The sequence below is a fragment of the Balaenoptera acutorostrata genome, chromosome 21 (assembly GCF_949987535.1).
Source record: "Balaenoptera acutorostrata chromosome 21, mBalAcu1.1, whole genome shotgun sequence".
NCBI classification, from domain to species: domain Eukaryota; kingdom Metazoa; phylum Chordata; class Mammalia; order Artiodactyla; family Balaenopteridae; genus Balaenoptera; species Balaenoptera acutorostrata.
The window spans coordinates 5,273,677-5,298,045 of NC_080084.1; the positions used below are offsets into that span (position 1 = coordinate 5,273,677).

General features: G+C 43.5%; 1 long non-coding RNA gene across 1 annotated transcript in view; it reads right to left on the reverse strand.

Moving 5' to 3' along the window:
* Positions 1-963: 963 nt before the first annotated feature.
* The window catches only part of LOC130706116 (uncharacterized), a 29,653-nt gene continuing 6,247 nt past the window's right edge, over positions 964-24,369 (reverse strand). Inside the window, exons 2-4 of the long non-coding RNA XR_009006518.1 lie at positions 18,025-18,197; positions 7,261-7,895; positions 964-3,767 (exon numbers count right to left, since the gene is read on the reverse strand). This is a non-coding gene — a long non-coding RNA (uncharacterized LOC130706116). The remainder of the gene's footprint in view (positions 3,768-7,260; positions 7,896-18,024; positions 18,198-24,369) is intronic.

The following is a 24,369-nucleotide window of genomic DNA, read 5'->3' on the forward strand; positions in this document are numbered from 1 at the left end:
AACCCCCATCCTGACTCACTGCATCGCTTTCTTACGTGAAAATAGACAAGTCTGTACATACTCTCTACAAAAAGGCTTATCTGGAATGAATTTCAGAGAGCAAGAAGAAAAATTCAAGAGGTTCAGAGAAGCATCCAGAAGCTCAGATGATTGTCTGGCACTAATACAACTTGCTTGACAGGAAAATAGAGCCGTAAATCTCACAAAATTAGATGATCTTTTAAGGATTTCAAAACCTCCTGCTATTAATTGGAAATCCTAGAAGAACAGCTTCTTTTAAACTATACTGATAATATGCTTTACAGCTTAATATTCAGAAGCCTATGTTGTGGCTAAGTGAGCGTCAGGAAAGAAGGAAACTTGTGGTTTAGCTCCATTTACTCTGGAACCTCTGGTCAAAACATCTGCTTCTGTGCTCAGCCATCTTATCATCTGTACAATGGAGGCAACTCTAAGAAAACATAGTTACAGAGATGTTGCACAGTTTCACGTGTCATTGTCTTCATTTGTTTCAGAAAACCAATCACATCTAAGCTACGACTGAAAGAGTGCAATGTTATTTGGGGTCATCTAGTGCAGCTCTGTCAAAGTAAAGAAAAGGAAAGGGGCCTAGAATAACTATAATTTTCCCAAGAGGACACAATTATTTTATGGTAAATCTGGGTCAAGAACCCTGATCTCTTTGATGCCATTCCATTGTTCTTTCGTTGGGTTCTGAACAACCCAGAGAAAGAAAGAGAAATCAAATTCCTATGTGGTACAGGACGTGGCAAGATTGGAATTGGAGAACTACATATTAACAGGTATCTGGGAAATTCTTCAAACTAATTGAGATATATACCAGGTACATAAAAAACAGTATGTGTTCTCAAGATGATTCTGTGGAATGAACAGAACAGAACATAAACAATCAAATAATAACACAAAACATTTTTATAGATTTTTAAACCTTACAAAGCATTTTCATGTTCATTATCTAATTTAATCCTCAAATCAACTCCATGAGACAGTTATTATTGTCCCATTAGAAATGACCACATATTAAATCCTTAGTGATTGCTCAAGAAAAGCTGAAATCTTGAGTGTTACATCTATTAATGCCAGGGTTGGGTGTTTTCCCATGGGAACACTGGATGCTAAAATCAACAGGGGTTTTCAGCTCAAGATGGCAGACTAGGAAACATTTACTTTCTGTTCCTCCTGAAACCATATTTAAATAAAACTGTAGAAATACCAAAATTAAGCAACTAATAAAAGCCAAGACATTGTGGAAGTCATCAACCACAGAAAGATTTCAACACATTTTGAGAAGGCAAACAATGAAATGGAGGAGCCATGAATAAAATAATTAAGAAAAGACTACCCTAAGTAGGGTCTGCACAAAGCCAGTCAGCTTTTGCTGAGCTCTGGTTATAGTAAAGGGCAGAGGAAAGAAGAGGGGCTGAAAACAAGGAGACAAACATCATTTTAGGAACAAAAGTTCATTTAATGAGCTCCAGGGAACACCCAGCCTGCTGCCATACTAACTGATGAATTACAATGGATTGTTGGTAAGTAAGACAAGAAAACAGGGAACAAACAAAACAAACAAAAATCAAGACATCGTTTCTTACAGAACTCTTCTCAAATGAGATCAAGGAACTATGGTTCAATGCCACAGCTGTAAATCATTTCTGCTCCTGGAGAGGTTAGAAAGGGCTTATAATATTTAGCCCTTTTTTTCAGACAGAATTTAGGTCTGAGCAAAACCTTTTGTGTCCTCAAACCTCAAAGTTTATTGGGGATGGAAGTCCAAATTAGCTGTCACATATCATAAAAAGAATCTCATGGGCAGAGGGTCAAACTAATTTTGGAATATATGAATTATGCCCAGTGTTATTTTCAATAGATTTTAAACTAAAATATATAAATACATTTTTATTGATCTATATGACTCTGGGTTCTGAAACTTCTACATGTCACATGCGTGATACATAACACACAATGTCAGCCCCAGGAGAGAGAAAACACTCCAATGAAGCAAGCCAAAAAAACAAGTTTCAAACAAGGTAAAGTCATGTGTAGACCAGGATTTTTCAATTCTTTCCTGTCATGCTGAAGCTTCCAGCTCCTGAATAACAACACATGTTTCCCTTGCCCTAGACACCCAAGAGTATGTCTCCTCTCTTGGGCATAAGAATCGCTAGAGTTACATATGTGTAGTAAACAGTGGACCCAGCTGGCATACTCACAATGACCAAATTGTGTTGATCGTACTTTAAACCAATACATCACTCCACGATGAAGTTGCAATAAATGATATATTTGCTTGCCAGACATGAATGAGATGCCTTACTGGATATACTCCAGGAAGGCCAGAGAAACTGGAATAATTTACTGGTGAATTTCTTTCCGGATAGCCCATGATTTGTCTAGAATATAAGCTTTACATATCTGGATCCTTCACACTAGACCAAAGGGAAAATCTGGGCTGCAAGCCTCAATTAGAAATGTGGGGCGCTGCTATGCTGACAGCTGGTGCTCCCTGACCTGTATCTTCTGAGACTAGAACCCCGTGTGGTGGATGACCAATTCATGCGTTGAACAAAAGAAGACCTCCTACAGGGCAGTGTATGTGTTCATCACACGTATGGCACTTAGGGCTAAGTACCATAAGGGCCACAAGAAAAAAAAACAAAAGTAACACATGAAGCATATATGATAAGGAGGCGCCACAGTCCAGAGCACGAGCTCTGGAATCACACAGCCTTGCTTCGAATCCCGGCTAAGCCACTACCATCTGTATACCCTGAAGAACAGTCGAAGGTTTAAATGTTGTTTTACCAAATTTCGAAAAGGAAGTGAAGAAAGAACCTATCTGCCAGGAAGGGACATCGTGGGCTGCAGCACCCAGGCGGGTCAGGGCTCTGCATCCCCTGCTCAGAAACCTTCGCCACCTGGCTCATGGTGATGCTGGCAGCTGAGCAGCCCTGGAGAAGGTGCTCCCGTCATCAGGCCTCGCAGAGAAGCTGGGGAGGTCCCTGGAGGAGGCGGGCCACAGCCTGGCAAGCTCTGGGTGCCTCCTGCACTCAGCTCTGAACAGGCTCTGGTCCCTGGGCCCCTTGGGGGGGAAGGGCTGGCCGATACATACGCAGGGCTGAGGGGCCTGCAGAGCCGGTGCCCAGGCAGGGTGAGCTCTGGAGGAGAAGGCTTCCACAGTCCCCAACAGTCTCCGCATGGTGGTCCATCCGGTGCCAAACACCTGCCACCCACAGCGAGAAGTCCCAGCCACTAGAAAGTCCAGAAGGGGTCGGGCTCTGGGGCCCCGCCCTTTGCCTTTGGGCCGGGGTTTCTCCAGGGGCTGGGCTTGCATGCGCCCCCCGCCCTGCCCCGCCCGCCCTTTCTCTGTGACGAGTACAATGGACATGTCACAAGCGCCAGGCTGAGCCATCCAGTGTCCAGTGCGTGCTAGACCTTGAGAGGAGGTGAAGCTAAGGAGAAGCTCTCCCAGTTTCACTCTGTTCTCGGATCGCTTGGCGCACAACCGGTCCTACATGGGCAATTTACTATGCAAATTTCGTACCTGTCTCCGCCACCGCCGCCGGCCCCGCCGCCCGCCCCGCCGTGGGGCCCCGGTGGGCTGTCACCCGCTGGTTTTGCCCTCCTGGGAGGCTGCCACATCTGACCGGGACCACCCTGCTGCTCCAGCGCCTGCCATCTGCCCCGAGCAGGGAGTCAACGTCAGGAAGCCGGTACCATCCAGTCACCTCCCACTGAGGAGACGGGGGCTGGGGAAAACAGGGGCAGAATGCAAAATGACAGCCCGGGAAGGAGGTGAGAAGAGGGAGGTGAAGGCCCCATCCCATGCCGTGCTGTCCTCTGTCCCAACCGCATGCTGCTCCCTGCTGCTGGAGAGGCCAACAAAAAAAGTGCTGGGTGAAGACCACCGGCCCAAATCACCAGGTTCACTGACGTCTGGGAAGGAGCTGCAGCGTGAAGAGTCTTCTCGCATCCCAACAAGAAGCTCCTCTTCCCTGCTATCTACCAGCAGTAGGCCCTGGAAGCGGAAGATTCCCCTGCCGCTTTTTCTGCCGCTGCCAGGGCTGAGGTCGCCCCCGTCGGGGAACGAGGCACTGACGTGGGATCGAGGTGAGCTGCCCCCTCCTCCTAAGCTTCCATGCTTAGCTGCTGCCAAACACCCAGGCACCTTGGAGAAGAACATTCAGTGTTGCTGGAAAAAGATCCCCAAGAATGTAAGGAAGGTCCAGCCACCGTCCCATGAAAAAGAACCCCCAACACCCATCTGTGTAGCTCCTACCCCTCCCTTTATACTTACCTACCCCTCTTCCAGCCCCTACCATCAATCCCCCTATTGTAACTGGGCAGCCCAGGACTTCTGTGGCAATCCCTTCCACCAGCATGGTCACGGCATCTGGAAGTGTGACCTTGCAGCCTAGCGTCTACATGGACACTGCTGCCCCTTCCGGAGCTGTCATTTTCCATTCGGCTCCTGTTTTCCCCAGCCCCCCAGTTACGACTTCGGCCGTCACCGGTGCTTCAGCCAGCAGCAGCTCTGACACTGTACCTATGTACACCACACCTCCTTCCCAGGCTGTCATTTTCCATTCGCCTCCTGTTTTCCCCAGCCTCCCAGTTACGGCTTCGGCCGTCACCAATGTTTCAGCAGGCAGCAGCTCTGACACTGTACCTATGGACACCACACCTCCTTCCCAGGCTGTCATTTTCCATTCGGCTCCTGCTTTCCCCAGCCCCCCAGTTATGACTTCGGCCGTCACCAAAGGGAGAAAAAGAAAAAGAAGGATAAAACCACCACACTGAGCAAATTACTAAAGCTTTTCTACTTTTAACAGGATTTCCCATCTAGTAGATTTATTGTCATATCCCCTTCAAAACAGACAAGATGCTCACCATATTTTAAAGATTATAGGTTGCCACTGAAAGAAAAATCTTACACAGTCACTTCGGCCATCACCAGCCTTCGGCCTGTCTCCAGGCAGAACCAATAGGCATTTCACAGGGCTGTTCCTAGTTCTGGGAACACACCTCCCAGTAGTAGCAATGCCTCAGCCCATGCCTCGACGCATTTACCTGCAACGTGGTCAACAGATAAGACCAACACTTCAAGCTTCCTTGGACCCAGGTCTCCCGTCTCAGGCCACATTGGGGGCCAACGATGGGCAGAGGCCTAACGATAATTTTCTATTGGGAAACCCAGCAGCTTCAGCACAAGATAAAGTCCTAGTCGCCCCTGCAGCCTAGCCACCGCGAGTCAGCATCATGCCGGCAGCTTCGCCAGCTTCCCTATTCGCCACCACCAGCAACACGCAGCCGGCCTTTGGCGACAAGCCAGGCATTCTCCCCAGGGCTGTGTCCATTGCTACTGGCTTCGGACTTGCCACCAGGATGCCCAGTACTGGGGACAGTAGCTCGCTCTCTGCCGACACCACACCGGGCCCACTGTTCATGGGACCTGCAGCCCCTACGGCCGGTGGGAGCCTTGGGGTCGGTGTGTCAGCCCCAGGCCTCACTCACTCACAGGCATCCAGACCACTTAACTTCGGGGCAGGACTAAGTGGGGCACCCAGCACCGCTTCTGTTCCTGCTTTGGGCCAGACAACCTGCCGTCTACCTGACCACGGCAAGGCTGCTGCACTAGGAGGGGCAGGCACCATCCCAGCATTTGGGAACATACCTGATTCCACCTTAAATCCAAACACCTGGGGCCCACCTGGGCTGAGTACAGGTGGTACGGTGATGGCAGGGGACAACACCATCCCCACGATGGGAGGCCCTAGGGTTCCCACTTGCCATCACTGCACACAGGGCCCATCTGGACGGAGAAAATCTACATTTAAAAGTTCCATCACCAAGGAGAAGAAATCTGTCAAGGGACATGTCAGTTTCCACCTTCTAACAGAGCACACCACATCTGTTGCAGTTGCAAGTGTGGTTATCACCCGTGGGTTTCAACACACTTCTAGTTCTACCTTATTGCCAAGCACAAGGGGCCCACCTGCCCACAATCTAGGTGGTGGTCGTCTAGGAGGGAACAACATCATGCCCATGATTGGAGGACCTGCTATTCCCGCTTACAACTGGGACCCACCTGGCCAACACACAGGTGGTGCGGATGGAGGGCACAACATCTCACCAGTGCTGGGAGGCCCTGTGTCAATAACTGCCATCAGACTTGGAACCCATCTGTGCAGAGAACCGGGGGGGGGGGGGGCATGGGGGACAGCACCACACCTGCTGTGACTGGATACACTTCTGGTGCCACATTCATACAAAGCACCTGAGGCCCCCCCTGGTCAAAACCCAGGTGGTACCATGGGGGATAGCAGCATCCATACTTAGAGAGGAAGCTCCACTCTCAGTAAGAACACTGGGGTCCCCGAGTCAGGACACCCCTCTGACTTGGACGAGCCAGCATTGTGTTTGCAGGCCCCTGGTCAGGGCAGCTGTGCCTGTGCTCATAGGAGTCTGGCAGCCTCATAACCTGCCCAGGGCTTCATAGGAGCCACCAGCGAATTCCTTTCTTCTATGAAGAAACTCAACAAATGAAGAGCAGATCTTATTCTGCAAACTGTGTGTCACCATGAATGGACTTTGCCTCACTGGAAAGTGGCTCAGCCCCTTGAAGTGAAACTTCACCTCCTCTCTTCCTACAGCAAGCCGGAGGACCACACCTCAGGGGTGTGCTAGTGTGTGTGTGTGTGTGTTTGTGTGTGTGTGTGTGTGCTGGAGGGTGAGGAGCATATGAGCCCACTTCAGAACTACACCAGACTTGAGAAGCTCCAGTCAGGAGAATGGAAGAGAGCTGGCTGTATCACCCACTGTGCCATCCCTGGCTTGCCTGTTAACTTGGCGGACCCAAGTTTTCCCTAGACTTGGAACTGGCAGGATGCCCACTGCTGTTCTCAGATGCTTCCTCTCCCCCTATGCATTTGCCTCAATGGGCCTTTCTCTTTCCCAGCTTTATGTACATATATATATGTCAATAAAACCTTGTTCGTATTAATCTGCTTCTGTTTATGTGTCTTTACTCACTGACTCAGCTGTAGAGGAAGAACTGACATATGTGAGTGGTGATGTGGGAACCAGACTTAAGACACCAAAATTTTGTGTCCCAGTGACTGGGATGTGGAATTAGGCACACGTTATGGCTGCACGTGCTGACTCCTGAAATCTGTTTTCAGTGTAACGAGTGACAATCAGGAGGAACTAAGGTCCAGAGGAGGGAGAGTTGGGGTGACTCACCCTGACTGATTAAGTGTGCTGATGTGTCCAATCCCTGCCGACCCCTGGAGCAGTGCATTGAGTGGGCCGCACGTATCTCAGACGAATGTTTTTCTCAGACTGATGAAGAGAAGCGACAGGACTTGCCTGTGGTGATGCCAGTTTTTGACAGAAATACCTGCAGCATCCCCAAATCCCAAATCTCTTTCATTGTTCATCACAGACATGTTTGCTGCTTGGGACGCCTTTGTAGACCTGCCTGAGTTAACCCAGCATCTTGACAATAATTTTAAATACTGGAAGGGACGGGACGAAATGAAGCTGCGGAGCCTCCGCCCGCCTCCGGAACAGTGGGCGACACTGCCTGGGGCCCTGACGCGGTGTCCCTCCAGTCACTTGGGATTCCCGAGGGCGGTCAGAGTTCCTTGGTCCTTTCGTCCCCCGGTCTGCAGAGCCTGTCAGAGCACACAGGGACGTCGGCAACCTTCTGTAGCCGCCATCTGATGCCACTGCCATAAAGTGAGACTTAGTCCACTCAAGGTACCTGGGCCTGCTGCGGGGGCTCTTCAGAAAGTCACGTGAGAACCACGGTTTGCATTCGCGTCCGTTAAAACATGAGCTCGGGACTGCCCCCGCAAAGGACGGAGATGGATTTCCTGCCAGTGACAGAGAGTGTCTTGTTACAATTTCTCTCAGCTATGTTCAGCACTTAAGAACAGCTAATGGCAATCGGATCTTTTTTCAAATCATAGAAGGTGCAATCACTCACTTTGGAACACTACTGAAAGTGACTTCTCTTTTAAAATTGAACAGAAAATGCAGACAAAGAAATTTTGTAGTTGATTATTAATATCAATTATTACAATGTTTTATTTATTTTATTAGAAGTTCAATATTTTCTATGAATTTAAAAATACTTCAAAGCCAAAGCCTACTTTAAATACCATGACCAAATTTACATGATTCATATTCATTAGATATGTATTACTTCGTGTACAGACTTATTTTCATAATGCAAATTTAAAATATAAAATGACACATTTTTACTGCAAAAAACAAAAACCACACTGGAGGCTAGATAATCCCTGATGTGTGATAAGGAACCACACTTTATGACTGAACTTTTCGAAAATGCTGAAATGTCTTTTGGGGCATCTTTTTATTCAATTGAGACTTAGGCCAGTCATCTTCATACATTCCCACTACACCCAGAGAGGATGGATTTGGCATCCAGGTTCATATGTCTGGAGAAACAAAGGAAGAGTTCATACCGGCTCTGTAATTACTGAAAATTTAAGTTGACCTCAAATGTACCATGCTGCTTAAAACAGCAGAAAAGATCCTCTTTAATAACTGGCTTGGCTCTGAGCTAACCCACTAAAATATCAAATCACGAGAGTTATAATTGTGCCCAGTTCTGGCTGACCCTAGAATTCTGCTGGGCCTCCACTAGGTTTAATAATGGCAAAATTCCTGAGTCTGTGCAGCCTATCTTCCAGTTGGAGGGGAGAACAGAAACCCATGTACATTCTCTGGTAGGTTCGCCAGGAATAAATGCTATGGAGATTAAGCAGTATATGGTGAGGTGAGATTGTGGGCAGAGAGGAGCAAGGCTTTCAACTTAAACGGTAGACAGGATAAGTTTTACTGGGAAGGTGGAATTTGAACAGTCTAGAGGGAGGCAGATGAGTCAGACATCTGAGGGAAAAGCATTCCAGATCATGGGAATAACCTCTGCAAGGCCCAGAGGAAGGATGCCAGTGTCCTCAGGGAAGAATTAGTAAACAATGTGGCTGGAATAGAGTCAGCAAGTAGGAGGGAGGGAAGGAGGAAAGGAGGACAGAGAAGATGTGTGTGGAATTCCCTGCATCACCATTTACTGATTGAGTGATCACAAACAGTTAATTCAACCTTCAAGTGTTCCAGTGAACTCAGTGCTTTTCCTATGGCCTATTGACCTCTCAAGAGTTTTGGAAGGATAAAATAATGTAGGGAAGTGACTTATAAGCCATTGTTACTGTTCTATACATAAGGATAGATGGGTAGACAGGTAGATATAGATAGATAGATACATAGAGAGATGATAGATAGATAGACAGATAGATGATAGAGAGATAGAGATATATAGACAGACAGATAGACAGATACATAGAGAGACAGATAGAGACAGAGAGATAGAGAGAGAGAGAGATAGGCAGATAGACAGAGAAGAGAGAGATAGAGAGATAGATAGATAGATAGAGATAGACAGAGAGATAGAGATAGAGAGATAGACACACAGATAGACAGAGAGATAGATAGATAGATAGATAGATGGATAGATAGACAGAGAGATAGATGGATAGATAGACAGATAGATAGATTGATAGATAGCTAGATAGACAGATAGATACATAATAGTTAAGGACTGAATTTCTGTAAAATCATAATTTTAAATAATAGTTTCATTGAGATATAATTTACTTTCCATATTATTTAAAGTGTACAATTTAATGTGTTATGCATCTACCACCACAATCAATTGTAAAACTTTCATCCACCCCCCCCCCCAAAAATAATCTACTATAAGTCACTCACTCCCCCACTTCTCCGAACCCTAGGCAGCCACTAATATACTTTGTCTCTACAGATTTGCCTAGTCTGGACATTGCATACAAATGGAATCATACAATTACTTAGCATGTTTTCAAGGTTCATCTATGTTGTAGCATGTATCAGTACTTGATTTCTTTTTATGGCTGAATAATATTCCATGGTGTGGATATTACTGTGTTTCATTGATCATTCACAGTAAATGGCCATTTGGGTTATTTCCTCTTTGGGGCTCTTATGAATAATGCTGCTGTGGTTGGATTTATGTGCAAGTTTTGTATGCAGGTCTACATTTGTTTTTTAAATTAATAGACTATTTTGGAGCTGTTTCTGGCTTACAGAAAAATTAAGCAGAAAGGACAGAGTTCTCATACTTCCTTACCTCTCAACCCAGTTTCCCCTATTATTAACATCTTACATTAGCATAATATATTTGTTATAGTTAATGAACCAATATTGATACATTATTACTAACTAATGTCCATGCTTTACTTTACACTTCACTCTTTGTTTTGTACATTATATGATTTTTGACAAATGTGCAATAACCTGTATCCACCATTACAGAACCATACACAGGAGTTTCTCTGCCTTTACAATTCCGGGCTTCACCCATCCTTTTCTCCCTCCCCACAACCTCTGGCAACCACTGATCTTTTGATTGTCTCCACACTTTTGCCTTTTCCTAAATTTCATATAGCTGCAATCATATAATATGCATGTAGCCTTTGCAGACTGGCTTTTTTTCACTTAGCAATATGCATTTAAGCTTCTTCCATGCCTTTTCATGGCTTCATAGCCTTTTCTTTTTATTGCTGAATGCTATTCCTTTGTACGGATACACATTAGCTTGTTTATCCATTCACCTACTGAAAAACATCTTGGTTGATTTCAAGTTTTGGCAATTATGAAAGAAACTGTTATAAACATCCATGTGCAGGTTTTTATGTGGACATAACTTTTCAGTTCCTATGGGTAAATACCAAAGAGCATGATTACTAGATCACTGTATGGTAAAAGTATGTTTAGTTCTGTAAGAAACTGCCAAGTATCCTGCTAGCAACAAATGAGAATTCGAGTTGTTCTGCATCGTCAACAACTTTGGTATTTCAGTATTTGGATTTTAGCCATTTGAATAGGTGTGTAGTGGTATCTCATTATTGTTCTAATTTAAAATTCCCTGATGACATGGAATGTGTAGCATCTTTTCATATGCTTATTTGCCATGTGTCTATTTTCTTTGTTTAATCATAGTTGTTTTGTTTTTTTTTAACCAATGCCTGGTAACTCTTGTCCTCCTTTGTCTATTTATATTGTCTTCTTTCTTTCTTTCTTTCTTTCTTGTTCTGTTTGTTTTTTTGTTTTTTTGTTTTTTTTTTGAGCTTTGGATCATTTAGTCTTTTTCCTGGTATATCAAATTATTTTTTATATTAAAATTGGGCTTAACTTATTTTAGGAAACTATAAAGATACCTCCACATTCTGGATGTCGTTATCGTTCTCTTGAAAAGATTTCCTTTTGCCCATGGCAGACAGTTACTATAGGGACTGGAAACCTTAGTCCATTCTCAGTTTGAGCTCATTCAAAGCTGTTTTTCAGTCTGTGTGAAGGTTGCTCTATTTCTGTCTTGTCCTTCCTCTACGGGTGTTGCCCTTTGGGATTACCATATGAGCGTTTGGATTCTCCCTATTCCCAACTACCCATGTATTTGTTAGGCTTTAAATGTAATGGTTTCCGCAGCCCTGTGAGACTAAAGATACACTTAGCTTGTCATTCCATTAGTTGTTGCCTTTAGCTTGAGCTTTTGCCGTTTGGCTTCTGTGGTTAGAGTCTTTTGAACTCCTTGGCTTTTCAGCTCCTAGTCTGTAAGATTTGAATCAGCAAATGCCCCAAGGAGAAAAGCTGCACCAAATGTCAAGCTTGCGTCTGTGTTTCCCTTCTCTCCAGAACTTGGCCCACATGTCTTGGTGTCTCTCTAACATTCAGATGCCAGCGAACAGATGTTTTCTTACTTTATCCAGCTTTTCTAAAATGTCTTTAGACTTCACCTGATCTTACGTTATTATTCAACTATCATCTCAATTACCCCTAGGAAGAAAATCTAAAATTTCATGTTTTATTTTCTTATTTTCTTATTTTCTATATTACCTCAGTTTCTGTAGAGACCTTTTACCTGACTGTTCAGTCTAGTTCCTGTGTTACCAGTAAGATGGAGATAAGGTGGAGGCTAAGAATATTGGGGGGAAACCACTGATGAATGATAGGTCTCGTTCGTTTTGTTTTTCCTCTCCTTATTTACTCCGGCAGCCTACATTTGCCTTTCTTCATTTGACCCAGTTGCCCAAATAAGGAACCCACTCTGGCAAAGACCTGACTTTACTCTCATAAATGTCTCCATGTTAGGATTAGCTAGATGATGAACACCATGCCAAAGCTCTTGGTGCGAGACTTTTGCAGACTTTTGTTATCCCTTTAGTTTGCCTCTTGCCATCACTGCTCAGATTGTTGAGGTTTTCTAAGATTCTGTAGGTCAAACCTCTCTATCTGCATACCAGATGAGCCCTTCTCTCTTTCCTGAGCTCACCTGCGGGAGGTTAGCCCTCGGTTTTTCTTTTTCCCCATCCAATCATAATTGTTCATGAATTCCAAAAAGCCCTCAAAGTACCTGTCATCCCTTTCTCTCCTCTCTTTTTTATCAGCACTGTTAAATGTTAAGCATATATTTGCATACCTCTTTCTTACTTACAATGGAATACTGGAAGGCGCAATCATGCAGTGTGAGCCCCACCAAACTAGGACTCATACAACACTCTCCCCCAGGCCTAAACTTGTGACATCCACTGGTTTTCTTATAATATCTTATATGTATCTAAATTTGTAATGATTTAGTTAATTCCTGAGTTATGTGACAATAAGAAATCAGTCAAATTAGCACTACAGAAGCACAGCTTAGACCTAGGGACCAGAACCAAGGACCACAAAAACCTGTTAACCAATAAGTTTCACTTGTACTTTGTGTTTAACAAGTGGGTGAATGGGAAGTGAGGGAAAAGGAGTTTAACTTCATATCACAGAAACTTGCACTAAAATGAAGAGGAAAATGACCCAGTTCCTGGTTCAAATCACTATAATCTGCTTCAATAAATAATAACAGCACATAAGAAAAACAAACACTATATGATAGGAACAATGGATAATTAATTACCAGATCAGGGAGGACAGATGACACTTGCTATGGGATTTCATTAAAGAAGGATTCCACAAAGCACTGGCTTCTTCTGAGAAGACTTCTTAGAACAGGCAGCATTTAAACTGAGTCTTGAACAAGTATATAGAGGGTGGGGAACAGGCCTTCCGGGCAGGGCACAGGCACAGTGTCAGCAATGGCACAAAGGGCTTATGGAATAGGGAGCAAAACTGGCTGAACACAGGAGTGCTACGTGTTGGGGAATATGGGGGAAAGGCTGACTGAGGTTGGTTAAATGAAACATCATTAGATGGAAGAGAAAGTAGGTGGAAAGACAGATGGAAGACTGTGGAAAGCCTCTGAAGATGGAGGTCAGCATAATAATATTAAGAAATCAGTGGTACTTTGACACTGTATGAATGTCTAGGTTTAAAAAATCAAGAAAACACAATAAAAGAATAAACTACTGATATAATGATATGTAACCAAAGGCCAGATACCAAAGAATACACACTGTGTGATTCCCTGTATGTCATATATGGTGAAAGAGGTCAGCTTGGGTGTTGCCCTGGGGGAGTATGGAACAGAAAGAAGTAACAGAGAACCTTGTAGGGTGTTACAAATATTTTATAATACCTTGACCTGGTGTTGGATACATGGGTGCAAAGAGATGTAAAAATTCAGTTATTAGCAATGCAACTGGTGTTTATGGTTTGTATGCATACATTAAAAAAAACTCTAGTAGGTTAATTAGGCTGTCAGCTGTATGAAGTAAATTTTGGTCAAGGAATAGCCAAGGTAGTAATGCAGTAATAAGTTATACATGTGCTCACTGTGCTCTAGAACGTCACGACTGGAATACAAGAAATATGTGTAAGAAAAAAGACAAATGTTCAATATTGATGGTTGGATGAGCTGAATAAATTAGATCACTCTACTTTCAATTTAAGAACTTGGCCAGCGTTTGGATACCTTTGAACAAAGAAAAAAAGGAAATACAATTGTTATTGAGCATATGCTATGTATCAATCCCTGACTTATATTTTGACACACATAAACGTGGGAAATATTGCACCTTGTAACTGAGACAATGAAGATGAGCGAGGTGGCTGGTTTTGACACTAGAGGCTGAGAAAACAATCAGCTCATAATCGTAAGAAGTTTGAAGTCGGAGGAAAAGAATCAAGAGGAAATACTGGTAAGTGCCAGGAGCTTCTGGAAACTACATAAGAGATGAAGACCGCAGAATTGTTGAGCTTTCTAAGAGGCCCAATGACTCAGGTAAAAACAGAAGGCTTAAAACTGAAACCTGGGGATATATGTATACATACAGCTGATACACTTTGTTATACAGCAGAAACTAACACAACACTGTAAAGCAATTATACTCCAATAAAGATGTAAAAAAAAAAAAAAAAAAAAAAACCCTGCGAAGTAACAACTGTTAGGACAAACAGTAAAGAATTATAAGAAAAATAATCACATGCCTGTCCCCACACAGAAATATCTTAAGCTCCATCTCAGCATTTCTCGATTGGCCTTTCACAAAATACAGTCCCATCAGCTGAATATAGGTTTCTCAAGTAACTGTGAGTAAGACTGAATTAAAAAAATGAAATCACTTCCTTCCTCCAAAACTTTTCAGAGTACATAATGTAACAAAGTGAAACCTGAATTTCATGTCGGGATGTAGAGTACGGCTCTTCCCATATGCTTCTGTCTTGTAACTACATCAACATCATCTAAAACCAGTGTTCTGCAGGACAGACATTGTGAAACGCTGCTCTCATCATGTAAGATATCAGGTCCTTCTCAAAATCCATTCTTCCTTCTGCCCTTTCTCATATTGTCCCTGCCACCTGATGGGTCTCTCCTAAGCTCCACCTGCCAAAACCCTACCCATTTTTAGGATCCAAGAGATAATAAAGGCTTACATTACTAAAAAGCAGAGAAAGAAATCCCTTCCCAGGGATCTACATTTCCTTCCTAGGGAAAAGAAAAACTGTAAAGTATACCACAGTGACCTTAAGTCTATGAATGTAACTATGTTGTGTTACTTTGAGTTCTGTAAAAGTCAATGTGCTACAGTATATACGGATATGAATATTTGATCTCTTGCATGCAGATCTTGCTGATAACTTTCATCGTGAGCGAGGTTAATGATTCAGGAGCCACTGTATTTGGCTCAGCCCTTATAACCAGGGAATGTTAAAATTGGAAAGGTCCCTAGATATTAGCAAATCTATCCACCTCATATTCTAAGTAAGGAAACTGAGACGTTCATAGATTGGATATTTATATTAACAAAGGATAAGGATATAAGATATTGGCAGATATATCTTTTAGATTAAGAATTTAGAGATTTTTGTAGAATACTAAGACATTATGTCCACTGATACTGAGACAATGTGGGGTTTTTTTTGTTTTTGTTTTTTTTATTAATTAATTAATTTATTTTTGGCTGCGTAGGGTCTTCGTTTCTGTGCGAGGGCTTTCTCTAGTTGTGGCAAGCGGGGACCACTCTTCATCGTGGTGCGCGGGCCTCTCACTATCGCGGCCTCTCTCTCTGCGGAGCACAGGGTCCAGACGCGCAGGCTCAGTAGTTGTGGCTCACGGGCCCAGTTGCTCCCCGGCATGTGGGATCTTCCCACACCAGGGCTTGAACCCGTGTCCCCTGCATTAGCAGGCAGATTCTCAACCACTGCACCACCAAGGAAGCCCAGAGACAATGTGTTTCTTAGTCATCATTTTCTATTGCCGTGACGAAGCGAGGTGGTAGTCAGTAGTTGTACAAAGGGAAAAAGATAACTTTACAAACTCCCAATTTATATACACAGGGAAATTCATCATTCATGTTATTTAAGCTAACTGGATGCAGTTTATCAGCTACACTGAGGAATGGTGAAGTGTCTATACAATTAACATGTTAGTTTCTGTCATGAGCTCCCTGTTGTTCAAGTGAGTTAATGGTCAGCACTCAACTAGGCACTTAGAGTCCATTATAAATCTGGACTAAACGTTTATCTGTGGCATCTTTATTCTTCTTTGGTGCCCTTAGGCAGAATTAGCTCTCTTATGTTTTGATAAATTCAAGTATTAAACAGGGCTAAGGTTTCACAAGTTCTTTGGCCTAAACATGGGGGTAAGGAGGACCAATGAGCTGGAGTACTTCTAGATTTGAGAATGGTCAGATTGAGGAAGAAGAGTCTTATACCAGAGGTGAAAGAAGACTGATTAGAATTACCTATTTTTAAAAATTCCAACCCTTTTCAATGTTCTAAAGTGATCATGAAGTACATGGGTATGCTAGGAAGTAAGGGAGTCAACCAAGAATATTCTGTAAGAGTTTGTGGATGGCAATAAAGAGGCAAGGAAGATAGAGAACAGACTAGAAAAAGCTTCGGTTGGCCATAATGAAGTCAGAAGGAGAAGGAAAAGAAGAATGACAGATGCAATGGGAAAGAGAAAGCAAGAATAGAGAAGCAAAAGGGAAAGTAGAAAAATGAGACAAATTTGGAGAAGGAAATGAGGAAGAAAACTGGGTGAAAGAGGGAAGCACTGATGGTAGACCACATGACACTCAAAACTTAACACGATGGGGCTTCCCTGGTGGCGCAGTGGTTGAGAATCTGCCTGCCAATGCAGGGGACACGGGTTCGAGCCCTGGTCCGGGAAGATCCCGCATGCCACGGAGCAAATGGGCCCGTGAGCCACAATTACTGAGCCTGCGCGTCTGGACCCTGTGCTCCGCAGAGAGAGAGGCCGCGATAGTGAGAGGCCCGCGCACCGCGATGAAGAGTGGCCCCCGCTTGCCACAACTAGAGAAAGCCCTCGCAGAGAAAGGAAGATCCAACACAGCCATAAATAAATAAATAAATAAATAAAATTAAAAAAAAAAAAAACTTAACACGATGCACATTTAAAATGTGCCACCAATGGCCATGGTCATTACCCTCAAATAGTTTACAATATGTGTTTCAAAGACATTTATAAATTGAAAATGCCATTAAAATAAGTGCCAGGGTAAAAGTATTCATGGAATTGTATGGGAGAATAAAAAGTCTCCCGTCAAAGAGCCTTCTGAGACATAGGAAAAAAAAGAAAAACCTAAAAAGCATAAGACTCTTCCTATTTTCATTTCCAATGATACATCCCAATCTTGATGATCAATCAGCGATTTAAATGTCAACTATAAACCCAGTATTTTATTAGCTGCTATGCAGTATACTGGAGCAATAGAAGAGAGAGGACCTCAAACCCTCTGTTCCCTCAAACTGAAAGGCAGGCTTCCTGACCCCTCCAGACCACTACCGGACACAGGGAACACACACTAATGTTTCAGGACCCCAACCAACAGTCACCTGCTTTGTGATTACTTCCGTGACACACCCCCACTAACACCACTGACTCTGCTGCTCCTACGGGACATTACATATATTTCCTATTTTAACACATACCACAGTGCATTATAATTATGATTGCAGATACATGTTCTAACAATTTAAAGAGAATGATGACTTTTTTGGTCTTTACATCTTGCTATTTCCCTTCTCATAATATTTCTTGAAGAGAAACCATAAAAATATAAACAAACACAAAAAACAGAAATTATACAAAATGTGTGCTTTGCGGCTTAACACAAACTTAAGTAAAATTCGTTCTGACAGCATCCAGCATGACAAACTTCCATGGTACAAATGAGAATGGACCAAGGTTTGAGCAGGTACAGGAGACAATCCAGGCATGAACAACACCAAGAAAAGGTAGACAGGAAGTAACATGGTGTGTAGGAAATCACGAGACCAGTCTGATGGGAAGAGACTTAAACAAGACTGAAACTCACTTTCTAAACCTCCATCTCCAAGTGGACAATTCGCAAGACACAGGTGCACCAAAGTGGCCTATTTATTCAATCCCTTTAATGGGGAGAACAGTTTAAAATTTTACCCATTTAGTTTGCCCCAAAAGCAACTATCAAATGTTGGCAGGACACAATGAAGGCTTACCTTTGTTAACATAGTTAAGTCTCTCTCTCTCAGAACTAGCCCATTTAGCTCCAGGTTCCTTATTGCACCCGACGCACTTACACAGCATTCATGAGCTTTACACAACTGGAAGGTCACATCTTTATTTCTTATTGCAGGAACACAACTTCTGGAAACTTTATTTCTGTCACAACCTAAAGCAAAATTATTGTAAAATGAGTGATTTAAACCGTACATTTTATCATCATTAAAAAGCATCTAGGGCTTCCCTGGTGGCGCAGTGGTTGAGAATCTGCCTGCTAATGCAGGAGACACGGGTTCGAGCCCTGGTCTGGGAAGATCCCACATGCCACGGAGCAGCTGGGCCCATGAGCCACAGCTGCTGAGCCTGCGCGTCTGGAGCCTGTGCCCCGCAACGGGAGGGGCCGCGATAGTGAAAGGCCCGCGCACCGCGATGAAGAGCGGTCCCCGCACCGCGATGAAGAGTGGCCCCCACTTGCCGCAACTAGAGAAAGCCCTCGCACGAACCGAAGACCCAGCACAGCCAAAAATAAATAAATAAATAAAAAATCTCAGAGCTTACATCCTTGTCCAGACATTGGGCTGATTGCCACTTCTGTGCCTTGTCAGATGCTGTTCTCTCTGCCTACCTATCCCAAGTGAACCCCAAGACACATCTACTTCTTAAAAAAAAAAAAAAAAAGCATCTAAAAAGAAAAAAAAGCATCTGCTCTGTGCTAAGGATTAGAAACGACTCCTGCCCTTAAAGCCTCGTTAAGGAGGGACATGTATAAACTCAAAATTTCAATCACATGAGATAAAGAACCATAACCTTTATGCACAGAGGTTCCTATGGAGGCAAAAAGTTATATCTAAGTGATGGCTTCATGATAACCCTGAAGTACAATCGAGAAAGCTGAGGCTCTGCAGAGGTGGAGGAGGAGGTGCAGTAACTGCAGAGGGAGCACCTGTGCAAAGACACTCAAGCCTGACACCTGCTGGGCACTGTAAATACTGCAGGTGGGGATGACTAAACGCCGGGGGGTCCAAGTGTGAGAAGGGACAGAATAGAGATGTTGGTCGAAGCAAGCCTGGGAGAGAGCATGGCTTGTATCCCACAGGTGATGAGCCCTGGGGCTACCACAGGCTGAGTAAGGGTGCCTCCGCTGATTAGAAAAAGGCGCCCCGCTGCTGAAGGACTGATTAGATAAAGGGAGTGATCACAAAAAGCTCCCCTTCCTCAGGGCCAAAGAGCCCCAGGAGGCTTGGCCAAGCACAGTTCAGACTACACGCCTCTGGGCAGAGCACACGCTGGGCGGCTAGTATGCACTAACTCTGTGTGGGCAAGCCATTAGCAGCATTATTTTAAGTGTATCTTTTTATGTTAGAAGATCACTCAACCCGAGTAGGCAGATGAACTTAGAGGAACTGATGAGCCCAGGGGCCGCGAAACCACCCAGGAGCTTCTGCCATAGTCCGGGCAAAATGTAATGTGGATGAAGAAGCAAATTTACGAGGAGGCCAAAATCTACAAGCTAGACCCACTGGATGAAAAACACAAAGAAAGTTCAGTGAAGGAACTCTGAAGAGAATGGGCTCTGCAATAAATTTTTCTTACAATCAAGGTAAAATATTAGGCAACATTAAGTACAGTGGCCTTTAAGGTCCCTTCCAGCTCTAATTTCTTTTGATTTCTAACTTATTACTCTGGTTAAGTAAAGTCCCTTCAGAGGGACAGAACAGTTCCTACACCTGAATGGGATGCAAAGAATAATCTGACTTCTCTTCACCAGGGGATGAGTTGAACTGTCCTTGCAGAAGAGATAACACACGGTGTGAACCCCAGATCCTAGAAAAGGGCCAGGCACACAATAAGCATTCAGCTTTTTGAAAACAAATGAGCAATCATTTCCTCTCCTAGATCTTCACACCCTTCCTCTGCTGGCTACTTTCTTTCAGCTTATAAGCATCCTCAATATACCCACTGAAAAAGCTCTCACACCTATGACTCTTTGGACCTTCTTGTGGGTAACCTAAGTCTCTCCCATGCCTTCAAACACCTGTCCTCCCAAAAAGCCCAGATCTGTACCTTGGGCCCAGACCTGTCTACCAGGCCCCTCAAAAGCACTGAAGATGAAGTAAGATCCTCTCCCCAGCCCCAATCCCTTCCTACTGTGCTCTGTATCTCACAAAAAGATGCAGCTATAAACTGTCACCCACACTTGCTGCCCTCCCTTTTCTAACTGGTCACCAGGCCCCACCCATTCCCTCTCGGATCTCCGAAATCCAGTCCAACCTTTTACAACTTAAGTGGGACCCTTAGATTACAATTCAGCCTGCACCCCATCAAGTGCTTTCCACACGGAGGTCCGAGTGAGCCTCTAAACCAGAAGTCCATCTCACTGTTGTTCAGCGTTTCCCACAGCCTTCAGGATAAACATTAAAACCTCTGACAGGACAAAGAAGGCCCTTTTCTGTTTGGCCCCAGTAGGTTTCCAGTATCAACTCTCATTTCTTTCCCAAACCCTGAGGTCCAGTCCTGTACCTTAGTTTTGCCATATTTTCTTATACTTCTCAAACTCTGACACACACTGCTCCCTCCTGCCACCCCAGGAGCGTCTACACATCCTGAGAAAGGATGGCACCTCCTCCAAGAAGCCTGAACTCTCCCTTCCAAGACTCTGTGCTCTGCAAAGGGGAAGGGGCGGAGGGATAAATTAGGAGTTTGCGATTAACATATACACACGACTATATATAAAATAGGTAATCAACAAGGACCTAATGCATAGCACAGGGAACTCTACTCCATATCCTGCAATAACCTGCACGGGAAAAGAATCTGAAAAAGAATGGATATATGTATAACTGAATAACTGTGCTGTACACCTAAAACTAACACAATATTGTAAATCAAGTACACTCTAATATAAAATAAAATTTAAATTAAGAAAAAAAAAGATTCTGTGCTCTGCAGCACCAGAACTCACTTCTTCCAGAGCACTGACTACTGTGTCTGTGTTTACTTGCCGCCCAGTAGAAGGGGAGATGACCTAGGGCATAAGCATCGTCTCCAGCAGCCCTTGGTTCTGACAACTCATTCAAGTGCCAGGATACTTTACACACATAACCTGCTTAATTAATTCTAAGAACCCACAGAAAGAGTGGTTTTTAATGTCATTTTACAAGTGTGGGGATTGCAGTTCAAAAGTAACCTGGGCTTCCCTGGTAGCGCAGTGGTTGAGAGTCTGCCTGCTAATACAGCGGACATGGGTTCGAGCCCTGGTCTGGGAAGATCCAACATGCCGTGGAGCAACTAAGCCCGTGCACCACAGCTACTGAGACCGTGCACCTAGAGCCCATGCTCCGCAACAAGAGAAGCCACCGCAATGAGAAGCCCGCACACCGCAACAAAGAGTAGCCCTCACTTGCTGCAAATAGAGAAAGCCCACGTGCAGCAACAAAGACCCAACGCAGCCAAAAGCATAAATTAATAAATAAAAATCAAAATTTTAAAAAACACAAAAACACCATCACAGAAATATCCAGAAAAATATTTCACCAAATAACTGGGCATGGTGGCCCAGACAAATTGACATGTAAAATTAACCACCTAAGCCATAGTTTTGCCATCTTTTACTGAGAAATTTGATTTATCTGAACTATTTTGATACCTAGAAGATACCTTCTAGAGGTAACACCCTCAGTTTTTGACATGGTAGGCAGCAGAGGGAAAGAACCCATTTGCCCAGTCAGATGACACCTAAAAGGATAAAATGCTGTCTTCTCTCTCCAACCCATAAGGATGAATGCCAAAAACACATCACTTATATCTGCTTTAGCTAACATTTGATAGGTCTGGAACAGACCTATGCTCCCAGCAAGTCTCATGAAATGCTGTTTCATTAAGGGGAGACTTTACTTGCTAAGATTAGAAGCAAAAGAGGGTGGTGGATGAAAAACTGCCCAAGGATATAAGTTCACGCAAGGGAGCAGGAGAGAGAATGGGTATCCGAAGATGTGCGCTCTGAGCCAACACTAATTCCACAGCATCAGGTTGTAATTCAGGGAGCCAAACTGCTGGGGTTTCCCCCCCCCCTTTTTTGTTCCTCCAAAGAGGGACAAATCAAGCATACTGACAAAGGAAGAGCATTAGTCACCACAGATAAACTCCTTTTTAGAGGTGATACCGCAAATGATTTGGCTCAGTGTAGACTATGATTTGGCTCCACAAACCATAAGCTAGAGCACTTCATGCCAGGTCCCTCCTCAAATATCCATGATAGGTAGAAATTAGGCATCAGTAGTTTTTGAAATCTTCCCAGGTGACTGTAATATGCAACCAGGGCTGAGAATCTGGAGATGTAGAGAGAATTTAAATTGAACTTTAGTTAAACAGTAAAACAAGCTCTGACTCTACTGGCTGGAGCTAGACAAGGGATATGGATTTAGTGGGATGAGAAGATAAAGAACACCAGGGAGTAAATCAAATGCTTTACACCTGTGCTTAGCTAATTGTTACTCAGATAATTCAGACAATCTTACAGCACCTGAACCCTGAAATTCCTTAGCTCTGTTTTAAAAAAAGTAACTCTTCAAGTACCTGAACTCTGAGAATCACGTAAATCATAAAGAAAAAGAAGAAATCTTACTTTTTGAATTAGTTGATTTCATATATACTGTTTCACTTTCATGATATTAACTAGATATCTTTCTTTCCATTTTATGTTTGAGGAAAGTAAGGCTTTAAAAATCTCAGTAACTTTCTCAAGGTCACTTGTTAAGGGTGTGGTAGGCAGCATAATGGCTCCTAAAAATGCCCTCACCCTAATCCCTAGAACCTATTAATATGTTGTTACATGGTAAAGAGGACTTTGCAGATATGACTGAAGTTATAGACCTTGAGATAGAAAGATTATCCTGGATTACCTCATGGAACAAATCTAATTGCATGAGTCCGTAAAAGCAGAAAATCATTCCCAACTGTAGAAAGAGAAAGAGAGAGATGTCCTAATAGAAGCAGAATCAGAGAGATGCAACATTTTGGGTTTTGTAGGTGGACAAAGGGGACTCTGAGTCAAGGACTACAGGTGACCGCTGGAAGCTGATAAAGTCCAGGGAACAGAAACACCCCTAAGAGCCTCCAGAAAAGAATGTAGCTCTGCCAACACTTTTTTTTTTTTTAACCATCTTTATTGGAGTATAATTGCTTTACAATGGTGTGTTACTTTCTGCTTCATAACAAAGTGAATCAGCTATACATATTCATATATCCCCATATCTCCTCCCTCTTGCGTCTCCCTACCACCCTCCCTTCCCTAACCCACCCCTCTAGGTGGACACAAAGCACAGAGCTGATCTCCCTGTGCTTTGTGGCTGCTTCCCACTAGCTATCTATTTTACATTTGGTAGTGTATATATGTCCAAGCCACTCTCTCACTTCATCCCAGATTACCCTTCCCCCTCCCTGTGTCAAGTCCATTCTTTATGGCTGAGTCTTTATTCCTGTCCTGCCCCTAGGTTCTTCATAACCATTTTTTCTTTTTTTTTTAGATTCCATAGATATGTGTTAGCATACGGTATTTGTTTTTCTCTTTCTGACTTACTTCACTCTATATGACAGTCTCTAGGTCAATCCACCTCACTACAAATAACTCAATTTCATTTCTGGCTGAGTAATATCCCATTGTATATATGTGCCACATCTTTATCCATTCATCTGTCGATCCTGCCAACACTTTTACTTGACTCAATTGAGACCAATGTCAGACTTGTAAGGTAATAAATTTACGTTGTTTTGAGTCACTCAATTTGTGGTAATTCGTATGAAAGCAATAAAAAACAAATACAGAGGTCCTACAAGAGCCAGGCTACATATTTATATTTAAGTATTTCTAAAATGAATTTAACCTTGTGATTGACAGCAGCAGCAGCTTCCAAGGGATCCCACCACACACCTGAGGCAAAAGCAGCCTAATAAAGAAGCAGTGACAGCAGCAGGTCACTGCCCCACACCTGGGGTAGAGGGGGATTTGATCAACTGTAGCAGCAGCATAGCCTGAATGGGAATGCATCCTCCTGGGGCACTAGTCCCATAAGCATTAGTCTAATCTGCTAGCATCTGCTGTGCCAACAGGCCCAACATATACAAACCCTCCAACTCAGCAGCATTAAGTGAGCCAGGCTCAGTGTTTCCTGAAACTCATATCCAATGGCACTGGAAAGCCCAGATATCACCTACTGTTATGAAAACATAAAAAAACAATAACAGAAGACTGGGAACTTCAGAAAGAAAAGGGGAACAATGGAATGGGTGAAAACAAATGGGGTAAATATAAGAGACTCTCATTAGCTTCATGAGTTTCTTAA